We start from the raw sequence: 17,824 nt of genomic DNA, 5'->3' as shown, positions 1-17,824 counted from the left end.
GAATTGTGATTGGCTTCCAGGTTCAAATGTTTAGTCCATTATTGTCATAGTGCGTATATAGGCAGACATGGTACTGCAGATGGAGCCAAAATTTTTAGGTAGCAGAAAAAACAGACACTGGGTCTGGCTTGAGCTTCTGAAAGTCTAAAGCCTTCACGCAGTGACACAATTCCTCCTATAAGCACTCACCTATTACAACACAGCCACACCTACTCCAACAAGGCCACACTTCCTAATAGTTCCACTCCCTGGTGTTCAAGCATTCAAATCTATGAGCCTCTAGGAACCATTCTTATTCAAACCAATACACTTCCAGATATAGGTAATAGAACCAATCATATCTACATTTCCTAACAGTAACAAGTCAACTGCAAAATACAATAGGATTTCACAAATATTTCAAGGAATGTGTTAGGAAAGTTTGTCATAGGTGAGTTTAAGGATTATAAATATGTTGAGAGAAGCAACGAGTGAATAAAAATCAATATAATTTATAGAATTGGCCAACTTGGCCCACATGGAGGATCACTCATCCCTGTCACAAATGTACCTCCCTTCGTAACTGTGACTATCTCAGATTTTATCCAGTGAAAATGTATGTTCATATTGCACGGAGTCTAAATGAAACTCTCCTTCAAGAGCATAAACCAACAATTTAATGGATTAAATTGTCTGATTGTACTTCTCCATTTTCTAACACTTAATGAAGTTATTAAAGGAACATACAAATAATTTAATAAAAATAACAAACTATTGATTCTTCTGTCCTGAACTTATCCTACTCCTTGACTTATGCTTCAGACCATAGTGCACAATAGAAAAAAACTATAGTACATGAAGGCAAATGTAAAGAGCAGATGACAGCAATGGCTAACTCATTAAATCAAGCTCAAACAATGTTTGCATTCAAATTAGCTAAGACTTTTTAATATGTCTCAATTTTATGATGCGTTCTGCCTGTACAATCTATAGATTGCATAAGTCAGCAACCTCTCTGTCACTCAGAATTGTTATAACCTTTCCTTATACATTTTAAATAAGCAATGTAATTAACTGTTTTTAAATACAGAATAAATACAGAATTCTTAATGAAGTTACAGAATTCTCTCTTATCCCTTTATCTATAGAGATTCAGTGGGGAAAAAATATGGAAATGGAGAAAGATCTGTTGTAATCTTCCAAACACACAGTGATGATATAGTTGAAGCTAACTACTTAAAACAACATACTACTATTTTAGAACATATCTAGCCTGGTTATCTAAAAAACATCTGCTGTAGTTATTTAGTCCACACTGTCTTCCTCTCAAAGAAAATACTTTCACTTAAAGGCTTAATGCACAGCAAACCAAACAATATGTTCACTTAAAAGACAGATTTTGAAAGCATATCGATATGCATTCCCTTGTTTATTGCTTTGTGTGGAGAACTGCTCCGTGAGAAGAAAGATTTTTGTTCATTTGTCTGTCTTCATTACAAATGTCCAAGCTTTCTTAAATATCAAAAGCGGCCTGAACTATACCTGAAATAAAAACTGTTTCCCTTCATGTAATTACCAAGTGGCTTTTAGAGGATCTTTCTCCAGTGATTACAGACTATCTCCACAGAGGCTGTCATTTGAAGGTGAAAAATTTGCAAGGACAGCCACACCATCTGTCATCAACTGGGTTCCCTGACACCCAGAGCTGCTCTGAAATGGCCAGCGGCTTCATGCATAACAAAGACCTTGCCCCTTGGCTTTGTTTATTCTGTGACCTGTGCAGAGTCCTTCAAAGGGGGTTTTACTGAACCATTTCAGGCCTGCCTTTCAGGGGCACTGTATTGTAACGAAAAAAAAATGCATATAGGAAATTTGAAATGCTCAAGTCTTAAATCACAACCAGTTAAAACACCCTGGAATTTTTTTTTTAACATTATACCAGTAATCCTTAAATACAAACCTCCTTAGTTTTAACTTTCTACTTTGAAAGAATTTTAAAATACTCTTTAAACAATAATTTGGGAGTTAAAACAATCCATTTATAAGGCCAAGATATGTAGATTGCATGATACTTTTTATTGAAACACAAAGACTCTTCCATAATCAAAATAATATCTCTTTGATGAAAAAAATCCCTATGCTGCTTATTCTGAAAGTGATAGACAAGCTTTTGCTATTTTGAGTCAAGCACAACTTTGGGGTTTAAACATTAAAATCACATACTAGATCACTTGTGCCTGAAGAATAACTCTGTTTGTATTTCACAGTATCTATGAAAAATATAAAAGATCAAATATTGTGAAACATATCTACTGAGTATATATTCTCATATGCTCTAACGGTAAAGACAAGCTGGATTGCCTATTTAGTTTCCCATGGCTACAAAACTTTGGGAAATCTTAGACAAGAGAATTGGAAGAGACTGAGTTTGAAAACTTGAAGGATCATTGTTGAGAAGTGCTTTAGCCATTTCTAGGAAACAATGAAGAAACACAAAAGAATACTCTCTCTGTCAACATAATTAATGGTAAAACTTTATGAGCTTCATTTAGTCTCCAAATATAGTCATATACAATACATGCGTGTGTGTCTCATTGCACACTGTATAAATATGTAAATATAGTCATATACAATACATGAGTGTATGTTTCAAGGCACACTGTATAAATATGTAAAAGTCACATCATTAAATCTTTCATATGTCTGTGTTCATAACACACAAAGCTTTTTTAAATTATTTAAAGATCTATTTTCTCTTCCATATACATTAATACTAATAAGAGTTTCTGTCAACATCAAAGGGAAGCTAGACCCCTAATTAGGGTTCCAGTCTGCTCTGAAAGCTGCACTGCAGAGTGTACAAATAGAGATTGAGCTTAGCATTTAAGAAATGAATCTTAAATGTTCATCTTCCACGTCTGAGTACTGCAAAGATCTAATGATTCATTAACAATAAAAATGTACTTGTTTTCTATCCTAACTGTGATCATCAACTTTAGTAAAAATTTTCAAACCAAACAGAGAAACCTGTTATGCCATCAAATGTTAAGACATGAAAAGGCACAATAGATCAATGGGTCAATATGGTTTATAATATTAGAGTTCAAAACTTTCAATGCTGCCTGAATTTCTTTTCTTTGAACCATTTTTACTATCAGATGACTAACTGCTTGCAGTCTTTCAGAAGGCTAATTCATGCCTGGAAGCTTCTCTGGGTAAAACTAGCCCTGAAAATGTCAATCTTAGAGCAAGTGGTGGGGAAGAAATCACTATGTGCCCTAACATCTGCTAGATGTTGACATTTGTGTGAAGATGTTCTTAGGTAGGTAAGAAGGAAAGAAAGAACACAACAGGCATATTGTTGATTTAATACAAGGTAGTTTTGATATGGAAGTAATACATGTAAATGTTTAAGAAACTCAAATTTTAAAAACATCTGCTCCTACTTTGATTGCTATTTTTATTCTCTTGCCCAGCATTGTAGAGCGAATATTTTGTATATTGTATAGATGTATCACCTGTGAATTTAAAAGCCTATATATGCCCTAGGAAGGAAATAGAGTTGGACATCTGGAAGGGAGAAATATTCTGGGATAGAACCAGGTATAGAAAGAGCCCTCAAGAAAATGTGAGAAGATGGATGGTACCTGAGCACAGATAACCTGCCACATGGCAGAAGATAAATTACAATAAATGGGTTATCTTTAGTTATGATTTATTTAGAGTAGATCCTAGGTATAAGGCCAAGATATTTGTATTTTGAGACTGAGTCTTATTTCTGGAAGCATGGAGCTGAGAGGCAGAACCAGGATTAACTTCTAAACTGCATAGTTTCTCAAAATTAACCTTATGAAATATATTTCACATATATGGTAAATTCATGAAATAGATAAACACTCATTTAGCACTCTACCTTATTATCAATTCATGACAAAGATTTTGATTGACAGCCTTTTCTTCTTGTTATTTTTTAATATTTTTAAAGAAGAAAAACTTCTTTAAGAATAATAGTAAATGCCAATTCTTTCCAAATTAGGCTAAGATCTGACAGGAGACATCTTTCTCATGCAAACTATGAGGAAAGCATTATCTATTTCTACTTAACAGAAACAGAGAAGATTATAATAATGCAACTGTGTGCCAGTCGCCCATGAACCTCCATGAAAATCTTCAACAAGTAAACTGAATTCAAAACCACACCAAAAACGTATATGTCATAACCAAGCTGGTTTCATACTGGAGATTTAAAGAGGATTCTTCCTTCCAAATCAATAAATATAATGCAATACTTGAGCACAATAAAGAATAGAAGTAGAAAATTTCAGAAAAGTCACTTAATATACAAACTCACACATTGCTGCTAAAGGACAGCCCACTAAATGCTATTAAATCCTTAAGTTCTTGCTTCTTTATTTTCTTTTCCTTTTTATTCAATTCATTTCATTTAGGTCATGAAAGAACTGGAGATTTTTATTCTATAGGTTTTTTTTCCTACAGTCAGAATTTTTAACTGTAATATTGTGGTCATTTTGGAAGATTTTTTATTAGATATTTTTTTGATTTACATTTCAAATGCTATCCCGGAAGTCCCTATACCCTCCCCCAACCCTGCTCCCCAAGCCACCCACTCCTTATCAAAGTAATGAAGTAATAAGTAGAAAATCTTAGATATTTTTTGTCTTTTGCCATAAAACATTTGATTATGGAAATTTCTTCTTAGTAGAAAAATAGAGTTAATAAATGCTGAAAATAACAAAATTATAAAAAATATACTTGAAAACCGTGTATTCCATTAATTCATCTAAGTTGCTGTCATTAATGACTCTTATGATAATTTGTGAGGGGATAACGAGAAATTTTAATGGGCAGATAGGGTTAACAACTGAACCCACTCATTACTATTAACACCACCCAGACTGAAAACGAAGGAATCCCATGTCTGTGACATAATGCAGAAGACAGATAAATGAATCAGTAGCAAAGGTGCCTCCTGTCCAAACATGTGGATATGAGTTGGGATCTCAGTACCAGTGTAAAAATAAGGACATAAGATGTTCTTGATTGTCCTCCAAAACTTTATAGGAAGCCCCTTTGCTAAAGTCATCACATACTTCACTCTTAAAACATAAATAAATCAATCTGTTGTAGACCGGGAAGTTTTACCCCTAATGGGTAGCCTTCATTGAACCTCAAGTTGCTATGCATACTACCAGAGGACAAAATTACTAATATTTCTCAGTTGTGAACTCTGTGAGTTATAATGATATATAACTCACACAAGTTATTTATGATATATAATCTACACCTGGAAAGAAATGCCCATTAGTGAAATAACAGCGTGATTCTCATGGAAGTAACCGGCCACTTTCTATTTAGATTTAAGGCCTGCTCCAGAAGTTAAAAATTCATATCTGATACTAATAATGGTGTCATTAACACGTGGCTAGACAGGACACAGGCCCTAGGAAAAAGAGCCTTCTGTTATTACCTTGTTATGTGGACATAGCATTAAACCAACTTCTAATGAATAAAGATTATAGTATCATCAATAAGTTTTTTTTTCTAGTAATAATACAGAGATCTACAACTGGTCAGTGTATAGAGGTGTAGAGACTTCAGAATGCTCAATCCTAAATGGGATATTTGTATCACATCACGTACTCCCAAAGCTCGTAGAAAGAGGCAGAAAAATTGTAAAAACCAGAAGCAATGTATAATAATTATAGCACACAGCGTCTCCCTCATCCTCCTGCCTGACTATCTGGATGTATAATTTTCATCTATTTCTCCAGCATCATGCATGCCTATGCCACAATTGAAATGAACTAAATACGTGAAATTGTAAAGGAGATCTAATGAAACATTTTGCTTTCATAAGAGTTGGCTTGATCAGTGGCACCCACTACATGTGTAGCAGAGGACTGCCTTGTCTGGCCTCAGAGAGAAGGGATGGGCTTGGTCCTGTGGACACTTGATTTGCAGAGAAGGGAGATGCTAGATGAATAAGGTGGCAATTGGTAGGTAGCAAAGCATCCTTTTTGAGGCAAACAGGATGGAGGAGGGTCTTAGGGGCTCATGGAGGGGAAACTGGGATGGGGATAACATTTGAAATGTAAATAAATAAAATAATTAACTTTTAAAAAAGAAAAAAGAAAAGAGTTGGCTTGGCCCTTGTGTGTCTCTTCACAGCACTAGAACGCTGACCAAGGAAAGTGTGTACAGAGATTATAAGAATGGAATTCTATTAAAGATGTGATAGTGATGGGATAACATGAGAGAGGCTATAGGAAGAAAATAAAGTAGAAATGCAAACAATCATTAAAACAACTTATGAAATATTGGAATAGATGTATATTTAAACATTTATGTACTATAATATACTAATTTTTGAACTTGAATTTTATTGATTGCCTAAGAATATTTTAATTCCTCTTTAGCTTACTTTAATTTGTTTTGGAAACAAATTAAGTAATGTATTTACATCATTTCTACACGTTTTTTTCTCGTTTCCATCTTTCTTATATCCTCCCACCAATTTCTTTTCAAATCCACATCTTTTCTTCTTTAATTGAGTGTATCTGTGTGTGTATGGGAGGGGGGGGAGGCACACATACACACACACCCCACACACACACATACACCCACACACACAAACACACGGAACCTGCTTACTCCATAGAAGTTACTGTGCCCTAAAACAAAACACACTCTGTTACCAAGAACCTACTCTCTATATCCTTTTCACCTGTAACCATGTCTCTTTGGTTAAAATCGCATTGTCAATTTTGGGCAGGGCTGGGCTCATGATAGGTTTCAGTTGGTTACTACAATTGAAAGTTGCTAAAACTGTACACCTTATATTGTTTCTTCTGTCTGTGGCAGAGCTCTTATTCTGTACCACAGTTACTTCTAATCCAATGAATTAATAATTATACTTACTATCTAATTTACCAAGTTTTTCCCTTTTGTAAATATCAAATGTTGCTTAGCAATAGCATCAACTAGCCAGCCACAGTAAACTGAAAAAAAAAAAAAGCCTCCTTGATACCACATGCATGTTTCATCTATGTTTCAAATTATTACATCTCTGTGATGGTTGATTCTGCTAAAAGTTATTGTCAAAGCTGATTTATATGCAAATATGAAAGTTATTTTTGCATGGAGATAACATTTAAACCTGTGTATTCTGGATATATTGATATCCATGTGACTGAGCTTCATTGAGACAGATAGAGATTTCATAAACTTTCTGAATGAGAAGAAAATCTCCAGCAAGAATCATATATATTCCTTTTCTATCATTTGTTTCCCTGGGTCTACTTGCTCTAACTGTTAGATATCAAGTACATAACTTGCTATATTCCATACTCATGTGAACCCGTTATATGTCTCTTCTTATACAATCTTGAATCACTTCTTGAAAAAAGGTCACACTATGATAAATTGGCTATTATCAAATATTACTATAACATGACCATTACATAAACTCCCAGCTATGACATCATAAGTCAGTTTGCTCTTACGACATCCTCACAATACATATCATCAATACACAATATATGTAGTTTTTCATTCTGTGACATGGCACATGGACATATGTGTGCGCATCAAATACTATTGATAAGCATGCTTCACTTACATTTCAATAAAAAGATTTTAATTGCTTGCTTACATCTACTACCTCTGGGAATTATGGATATTTGAGTGCCATATTATCCTTAATGAAATACGGTGAATTTCTCTCACAATAAAGCTAATGACTGATGACCTCATCATCAAGAAGAGGTAAGAGAAAGGACCACTAAAGGGCATTTGGCTGCATACATCCCAGCAGGTTATTCACTTCAGAGGTTGGGATGTGGCAGGACTTTGGTGACACTACTAGTAGGTCTAAGTTGAAAACTGTTTGGTCCTTGCAAACTTGGAGGCTATACTTCAGGCCAGATGACAAATACCTAGGTTCAGTAAGTCAGGCCAGTGGACAAAGTCCACATGGTTGTTAGCCATGCTTTCAAGTGTAGGTCACTTTATGTTCTTAGTTATGGTTACTTGTGCTATGATAAAACATCATCAAGTGTTGGGGAAGAAAGGGTTTGTCTTATGCTTCCATATTATAGCCTATCATTAAAGGGAGCCAGGACAGGAACTCCAACAGGGTGGAAATCTGGAAGCAGGAGCTGATACAGAGGCTACTGAAGGGTCCTGCTTTACTGGCTTTTTCATCATGGCTTCCTCAAACTTCTCTCTGGTAGAGCTCAGGACCACTAGCCCAGGGATAACATCAAGCACAATGTGCTGGCCCTATCACATCTATCACTAATTAAGAAAATGTTCTAACCTGGATCTTATGGGGGCAATTTCTTGAGGTTCTCTCTTCTCAGATAACTCTAGCTGTGTCAAGTTGATACAAAATTATCATCACAACACTAATGGGCATGTTGAAAAGAGAGATATCCAGTTGGTAAGACTGTTCTGTATAAAATCTGCAAGTATAGTTTAACTTTAACAATTTAGATCTGGAAGCTGAGCCAGGGTTGACTAAGCTTTTGTCCTAGGACAAAACAACAAGAACAACAACAACAACTACAACAAGAACAACAAATTCTGCATTCAGAAATGGATTCTAAGAAAGTTTGATTAAAGTATAAGCATTAACTGAGTGTTTCGTCTGTGCATGCTCATTATTTGTTACAGAGGAGCATAAAGATGGAAGGAAGGCAGAAACAGGAAAGTACTGAATCTAAATTTGAAAAACTATTCTAAAATAATGGGATAATGTTAAGGTTAACCTGGAATGAGAAGCCAAGAAAGCGCAGAGCAAATTATAAATAATTATAATCCCACAGATCTTTTCAGACTCTCAGTTTCTATATTATTTGTGGCAACCAAAATACATCTACACTAGAGTTTGATTTATCATGCCCTTCATTTATTTATACATTTTTGCATCAGATATGTTTCTTACCCTAAACTGATGAGTCAGAGAATCAGCATGGAATTGGCATGCACAATCTATGAGTCCTTGCCTTGCGGGATGAGTGAGTCATAGTCCCTTGGGTACCAGTTATCTTAACCTGCAAAATGGAATTTCTATAACTAACCAACTTATTTCAAATGAAGTGATATACAATGGATTTGTAGACTAAGAGTCAAAAGTCTTAATGAGTGGGTAATCTTTCTTTATGTGTCCAACAGTACTCTGTGATAGTCTGAGCTCATTTTGACTCCTCCAAGTGTATAACAGCAACTATATCATTTAAATTTTCTAAAAGTCAATTTACAAATCTAGGCTACAAAAACAGTCAAGTCTACAAATATATAAATAGCATAATAATATAAACTCATAAACTCATCCAAAGCACAAGAGAAATATGGAATACTTTGTTTTTGTAGCATACCACATAACTTAAAGAAAAGTAACTTTCCTAATAATAAGCTGTTGTGTAATCATGCAACTATTTGCATTATTTTCCTCATGTATTAAATAAAGTCATAATAGATTTGATCGAGAGTGAGCAAACTTCTACATGTAAATTAACATCATGATGTTTATGTTATTAATAACTCCTTAAAAGCAAAGTCTGCAAAGTTTTTGATCTAGATTAAAACCTTGTATTGATTCACTGTTGCTTAGTATTGGTTTATCTTAATAGATGATAAATATCATAATAGATTCTATTCAATAAATTGTGACTATAAGTTTTGCTGATTATGTGTGGCATCCTCTTCAGTATTATAGTTCGCTTCTTCTTCTTTTTTTTTTTTATTATTTGTTTGTTTTAGATTTGCTCCCTAAGTCAATTACCCAAGACTAAAGACTCACTGTATCTGAGAGTACTTCTACATGTTTTTACAATACAAACTTTAAAATGCCCTTATAAACACAGAAACACACACACATGTATACACAAAAATCACAAATACAATTACAAAAGGTGTTTTGGGCTATCCAGCTTCCTATAACCCAAAGACCTAGGGTAAAACCAAATACAACTGGAAAAAAGAGCAATGATGAGATTCCTGATAATGTTCAGCTATGCTCACAGGTAGGTGCCAAGCTCAGTCATCATCAGAGGGACTTCCTCCTTCATCTGATGAGAGCAAATGAAGAGTCCCATAGATAAACATTAGGTAGAACTTGGGGAACCCCGCAGAAGAGGGGCATGAAGGATTATAGGAGCCAGAAAGGTTGAGGATCCAGGGGTGTTGAGGGCAGCAGAGTAGCATAGCACACAGAATCAACTAAACAGGGCTTATTAGGGGCTCACAGAGACCGAAGTAGCAATCATAAAGCTCATATTGGTCTCTGCTAGGTCCTCTTAATATATATTAAGGTTGTTTATGTTGGGGTTTTGTGGAACACCTAACAGTTAGAATCGGGTTATCTCTGACTCTTCTTCCTGGTCTTGGGACATTTTTCCTCCTATTGGGTTGCCTCATTGCATCTTGTTATGCTGTGCTCAGTTGATATCCCAGGTAGGCCTGCTCTTTTCAGAAGGAGAAGAGAGAAACAGTGAACTTAGGGGAAAGAGAACAATCAGGGAACTGGAAGAAATGAAGGGAGGCAAGGCTGCCATAGAGATATATTATATGAGAGAAGAATAAATAAAAAGAACAAAAGTTATTTTGAGGTTTAACTTCTAAATATAAGCCATATCTGAGATACTATTTCAGAGCACATATATAAGCACTTAGGCCCCAAAATATAAGCTATATGGTTACCACTGTATACTTCATATGAACATATGTTTCCTTTGTTCATATGCAAGATAAAGGGAAGATAGTAAAGTGCTTGGCAAGAAAATATGAGGGTATGAGTTTTCATCCACATAATTCATGTAAAAAAATGCACGGTAATTCCAGTACTCCTATAGCATAGTGACAGACACAAATATGAGAATCTCAGAAGTTTGTGTGACAGGTAACACACTGTGTTCTATGTTCCAGCAAATTAGAGGCCCTACCTTCAAATGTGGTGAAGATCAAGGACCTATGTCCCAAAGTAATCCTCTGTCCTCCACACCTGATGTGGATAAAACAATACCTCATCTAATTCTTTTAAAATAATAGTCACATGGCTTTATCATAATGAAGATGACTAGCACATGATTCATGAAGTCATATTAAAGACAATATTCTATTCAATGGACATATTGGCTCCAGTTCTCCAAATTTATTTAAGGCAATTTATGCCCATTTCAAACTCACTTGTGGCTTCGTTCTGAAAAATTATGAGAAGAAACATTCTAAGACTCAAGATGCTTTTGAGACTTTCAATAAATGTGTGTTGTGGTGGGAGGCTGAGGGAAGATAATGCCTTAGTCATAATATACCACTCTTGAAATACCTAAAGATTCCTATTTATTAAAAAATTAAAAATAGTAAGGATGTCAGGACTCACTGTTCATAGAACACATAATGGTTATTATACAAATCCAGTAGAAATTCTTTTCAATTCATTAGTAACAAACAGTATAATGATAGTGTGAATGACAGGGGGTCACCATTCTCTTTACAGAAGTCTGCATTTGCTTAAAAAACAATTTATCCCATAACAAAGTAATAAACTAAAGACATTTGAGCTGTTACTTTTTTTCTGTGAGGTATGGGTCCATAATAGGGCAGGGTATACTAAATGGTGAGGCATTTTGCTGCTAAAACAAGCATGAGAATGGAAATACCTTGAAAAATGCCAAGACATTCTTCTCTGTAGATGATCCCAACTGCTCAGCTAATGTCGCAGTAAATTTGGCATGGGGCCCAATGCCTGCATCTGAAATTAGATGAGAGAGGTTCATTAACCCTTGTGTTAGTTTTCTGTTGACCACAGAATTGTTCTCATTGTTTTAAATGAAGTGTTTGTACAGTTCCCTTGTCTTCATTGAGGATTTCATTGTACCTGTGATTCCTTTTGTCAGAACACAAATCAGTTGTATTCAGAAGACAAAGAGCAAATTGGGGCAACAGAGAAAATACTTGGTACAGTAGCCAGCATGAAAAGTTCTGAAGTAAGTGGCATCCATTCATAATGCTAATGTTACTGTTAACAACTTATAATTTCTAAGTAAAAAATATTCTTTGAGGTATCAATAAAGCATGCTTACTATAGTAGTTTTAGACAGTTTTAAAACTAAAATAATTTGAACCTTCCAAGATATTTGAAATAAGCTGTACACCATTGTAGATCAAAGGGTTTGTGACTGCACTGGCATTTATGTGTTTCCTTTTGCAGAGTGCAAAATACCTCCCTCTACCAAAGACACTAAAACATGGGGTTAAGGCTTTCTGTAGGAACCATAACATCACCATGTCCGGTGATTTATGTGTTGTTGTCTTTAGCAATGGAGCCTTGCTGTCAGTTTGTAGAGAGAAACCTATAGACTTGGTTGTTTGGTGATGCCCTTGGGACACCTTTGGCAAAAACTCATTTATGTGTATTCTTATCTCAGTACCAATAGCAAGATGATCATTTGGAACTCTGTCTCCCAGGTTATTTGATAATAACATTTAAATTGTCTTTGTATACGTAAATATTTTAGGAAGTTTCTATTGTATTAGGCTTCCTTGCCTACCTTTCTTCATTCTCCTCTCACCCTCTGCATGTAAGTATCCTGTCTCAGCAATCACCACTTCTATACATATTCATGATAAAAACCTGGATAGATTAGTGTTACAGGGGGCATACCTCAATATAATAAAAGCAGTTTAAAGCAAGACCATGGTCCAACATCAACAGCAAGAAATGGTGCATGTCAGACTGTATGGTGGCATGTAGAAGAATCAAAATAGATCCATACTTATCCTGTGCAAAATTCAACTCTGGATGCATCAAAGACCTTAACATAAAACCAGAAACAGATGCATCAAAGACCTTATAAAACCAGTCTGTTTAATACCTTTTCTGCCTCTTATTTGATGATTATATTGTGTCAGTCTTTCAGGCTTTTTATGTGGTGGATTACATTTATCTATTTGCATGTGTTAATTCATCTCTACATCTCTGGGAAGAAACTTACTTGATCATGATGTATGATCTTTTTTTGATGTGCTCTTAGATTCAATTTGAAGTATTTTATTGATAATGTTTACATCTATATTCAAAATGAAAATAGTTCTATAATTCTTTCATTGCTGACTCTGTCTTGCTTGCAATGATATGTTATGCCAATGGTGGCACAGAGCTTGTAGGAAATACCAACCAATATCTCCTTTAACATAAGGCTCAATCCACCAGTAGGATCACATACCTGATACTGCGTAAGGAGCCAAGAATTAGACAATTAAGCCGAGGGACCTAAGATAAAGCCGAATACTTCTTTTCTTTAAAAAAAAAAAGTATCAATGAAAGGACTCTTAATGAAATTCTGATATACTCATAGATCAGAGCCCTGCTCAGTCATGTTCAGAGACACTTCCTTCTGCAGCATGGTAACAAACACCCGTAGACAGATGCTATGAACTGAATGAGAGCCCTTGAAGAATCAACCCTATATAGTTTGTTTCCATCAACACCCTCACCTAAGGGCTCAGGGAACTCATAGAAAAGGAGGTTAAAAAAAAAGTATAAGAGACAAAGGGAATAAAGGACTCCATGAAAATAAGGCCCTCTAGATAAACATGAACAAGTTTCACATAAATTTACAGACATTTAGGCAGTATACACAGGACTTGCATGGGTTGCAATGTGTCCTCTGCACATGAACCATGCTTTCCAGATTAATTCAGGTCTATTATGATCCTTGTGCCTTCTCTTGCCCTCTTTTTAATTTTTTTTATTTTTATTTTCTGTCATTTGCAATTTCACTGAGTTACTGTTTGTCTTATCTCATATTTTATTATTAAAATGAAAATATTAAAATAGAAAAACATCAAGACAATAAAAAAAAGAAAGCTGGTTGGAATCTACTTCAATGTCCTGATTTTTTTTTAACATTGGACTAACCACATTATTCACTAAATTATCTTTTAAGTTTCAACACAACAATCAAAGACATTGTTAGCTTTTGGTTTCTTCATTAATCTTGTAATTTTACTGATCAAGATTTTTTTAGGTATGGATAACACCCCCAAGCACTAAGATATCTTAAGTTTCCTGTGGACATTTTAAAGGACATTGGGGTCCATTTAATATAGAAAGTGTTAGGAATATTTATGTTTTCTTAGTGCTCAGAAAGAGACAAATCTTGAGATCTAGTTGGAATGCTATGAACGCTATTTATATGCATTGAAATTTAAAGCTAGTTTGACACAGTTGTAAGGCAGCTCAAATGATCTAATAGATTCTGTTAAATGTATTTACATTGATTAAACTAAATTTAAAAAAAATGATCACTGATTCTTCAGACACTTCTTTACACAGTGCGGATTGTTTTCACAGTGTGGATGCTGTGAAGCAAACAAAACCACAGTTATTCCAGTCTACCAAAATTTTTGTTATTGACTGAGGTTGCAACCCTATGTAGCAACCATCTGAATACTAGAATATAGACCTTAAAAATATCTTTGTTCAATTACATTCATTATAAGATTTACTATAGATTTAGCATCTATCTAGAACTGTGTCTTGAATGTTTAAACGTTTATATTGTGGTGGTTTGAATAATAGCCACATAGTAATCATTTTAGGCAGATCTATAACAAAATGGGGCAAACTAGACAAATAGAAATAGAAAATGTACAGTGTGAAGAGTAAAAGGAACACCAGGAAGTACAACTGAGTTAAGTTTAGTAATCAAGGATATAAAACGTTTAAAGAAAAGTCTGATGTTAAATGGAATACAGTAAGTGGTGCCAACATGGTAATGCACTATGAAGCTATGCTTCCAATTTGTGAAGAGGAATTAATTGTTTCTGACTGAAAGAATTACAGGGATGGAAATGGAGAAGAGCCTGAGGAAAAGATGATCCAGAGACAGGCCCAAAGTGGGATCCAGCTCAAGGGGAGGTCCCAAAGCCTGACACTATCACTGAGTCTATGGAGCACTCACAAAAAAGGACCTAGCACGATTGCACTCAGGAAGACCCAACAAGCAGCTGAGTCAGATTCAGATGTTTGTACTCAATGTACAGAAGCAGCTGAATCCTGTTGTTGAATTAGGGAAGGCTGAAAGAAGCTGAGGAGAAGGGTGATCCTATAGGAGGACCACCAGTCTCAGTTAATCTGGACCTCTGAGCTCTCTCAAACACTGGACCACCAAACAGACAGAATACATCCACTGATATGAGGCCCCTAATACACATACAGTAAAGGACTTCTGAGTCTGTGTTCATTCAGAGATGATGCACCTAACCCTCAAGAGACTGAATGTTCCAGGGAGTTTAGAGGTCAGGTGTGGTGAATGTTGGGGGCATCCACATGGAGACAGGGTGGGGTGAGGAGGAGGTGTGGGATGTGGAGTAGTTGGAGGGTGGATGGGGTGCAGGGAATGGAATATGGAGTATAAGAAATAAATTAAAAATTAAATTTAAAACAGGAAAACAGAAGAGAGAGAGAAAGAAAGAAAGAAAGAAAGAAAGAAAGAAAGAAAGAAAGAAAGAAAGAAAGAAAGAAAGGGAAGAAATGGAAGAAAATCTTACACAGTAAAAGAAACCAAACCACTATCTGGAAAATTGTTGCAACTGTAAGTAAAGGAAGACCCATGTTTCATCAAGCAGTAGAACTTGGCAGCCTCAGCCACATGGTTCTGGCTTTAGAGTGAAGGATAAAATAAAGGGGTGTGGATTCTCCTTCTAAGGAAGCCAAGGAATGCCTCTGAGGTCAGGCATATCCCTGCATAGAGGCCCAGACAGGCCATTTCATAAGACTGTGATAATAATAGTGAAGCCTGTATTATGTTGGAGCCCTCAAGAATCACAAATACCTGCCATGGAAACCTACAAAGAGGAGAAAGAAATGTTTTGCTGTCAAAAATGCTGAAAAGAGTTGGAGATTCAAAGAGTCCTTTTATGTCAATCATGAAGATGAAGAACTTGAAGTTTGTCTTGTTGGTCTTGATTTGGTCTAGTATTTTCTCACTATGCTCCAATTCATCACTTTTAGAATATAATGTATATTCTGTGTTATTGCACATTAGATGTATGTGTGTGATGTGCTTCTTTATTTTGATTTTACAAAGGGGTTACACTTAAGAGATTGCCATTAATTTCAGAGTAGACTTTGAGCTTTGAACTTCTCAAAAGTGTTGAGACAGTGATCTGGTATAGGAACTTGTGATATTGGACTAAGTTCAAGTTTGTGTTATGATATAGTTACAAGTCAATGGGTCCTGGGAGTAGAATATGCTGGTTTGAATAAGAATAACCACCATAGGCTCATATATTTGAGTACTTAGTCATCAGAGGCTCACTGAAAAGATTTGAATATTAATATGTGTGGCCCTTTTGCAGTAGATATGGATTAGATGGAGAGTGTGTCACTGGCCCAGATTGTCTATGGCTGTGAGTCAGGCTGGAACTCTCAGTTTCTTTTTCAGCACTATGAGTGCCACCATGCTGCTACTGTTGCCATGCCTCTGCCCATGATGATAATGGACTAGTCCTCTAAAGCAAGTCTCCAATTAAATGTTCTCCTCTATAAAGATCGCCTTGGTCATGGTGTCATTTTTACAGCAATATTAACCTTAACGAGAACATATATTTAACACAGTGTGTTTTAGTTTGGTTTCTATTGATGTGATGAACACTATGACCTAAAGAAACTAGAAGAATTAAAAGTTTACTTAACTTAGAAATTACAATACATCATTGAGGAAAGTCAAGGGAGAAACTAGAGGAAACTAAAGTGGAGCCCAAAGAGGACCTCTCATGGTGCTGGATATTGGCTTGCTTCCTCCTCCTTGTTAATTTCCTTATGCATCCCAGTCCTATCTGTTAAGGAATGGTACTATCCCTAGTGGGAAGGGCCTTCAAACATCAATTTGCAATGAGGAGAGAACACTACAGGCCAATGTGATGAAGGTGATCAATGACTCAGATTTCCACATCTCTGGTGACTGTACTTTGTGCCAAGCTAACACAGGATAGTTTCCTATAGGTTTTGCAGATTTGGTGGCATTATCTAAAATCAGACAATGAGTTTTATGTATCATTTGTTTAGAAGAATATATAAGCAAAAATAAAATATTACAATTGTAAAATAATCACATTAATGTATTTACTTGGGCATTTTCCACATGCACTCTTATATTGGACAGAATCTCATGGCCAAATCTCAGTTAAGTAGAGAAAAATATCCACAACACACTGTGTAAAAGAAATACAGTTAGTTAAAATTAAAGCTGTAGGATTCTAACTTTCAAACCCTCTTCCACAGCCCCACCTTGGCTTTGATTATGAAATCCTATGAATTGTGATGCCCATTTGTTAATTTTCTATCAGGTAAACCATCTGCTTTATTTAACCACAAATATAAATAAAACACCTGATAAAGTCTTGTGATGCCTTCCCAAACAGATGTTTGGTCTGGAAACTTCCTGCTGTAGCAGTTACACTGATCTGGTCATTCTTGCTACATAATGTCAAAGTAATTGTCTCGATCCCTGGGAAGAATGCCATTGTACAAACTATAAAGCCTTTTATTACTGCATGTTAGATCTCTGTAAAATGGATAATGTCTAGTCAACACATGTTTAATCTACTCAAGAAGAATTTATTAAGTATATTTAAAATGTAGCAAGAAGTAGCTGGTGTAATTCTCTGAGAATGAGGTTGTAAATTGGGTGCATACAGTTTTATTTTATTTTTAACATTATAAGGCAATGTTTCAGCATTCATTATGCTACGGATATTAGCAACAGCACACCTTATATTCATTTCCATTTTATTAAATAAGAATAACAGTCTTCTG

The 17,824-nt window shown here is 35.4% G+C and overlaps 1 long non-coding RNA gene across 1 annotated transcript in view; it reads right to left on the bottom strand.

The window, feature by feature from the left end:
* Positions 1 to 17,824, bottom strand: part of LOC110290674 (uncharacterized) — a 282,015-nt gene that overhangs the window by 137,290 nt on the left and 126,901 nt on the right. The window contains exon 4 of the long non-coding RNA XR_002377489.3: positions 11,661 to 11,752. This is a non-coding gene — a long non-coding RNA (uncharacterized LOC110290674). The remainder of the gene's footprint in view (positions 1 to 11,660; positions 11,753 to 17,824) is intronic.

This window comes from Mus caroli, unplaced genomic scaffold, assembly GCF_978045245.1.
Source record: "Mus caroli unplaced genomic scaffold, Mus_caroli_1 scaffold_3, whole genome shotgun sequence".
In the NCBI taxonomy this organism is placed as follows: domain Eukaryota; kingdom Metazoa; phylum Chordata; class Mammalia; order Rodentia; family Muridae; genus Mus; species Mus caroli.
This window is presented reverse-complemented; position numbering and strand designations above follow the sequence as displayed.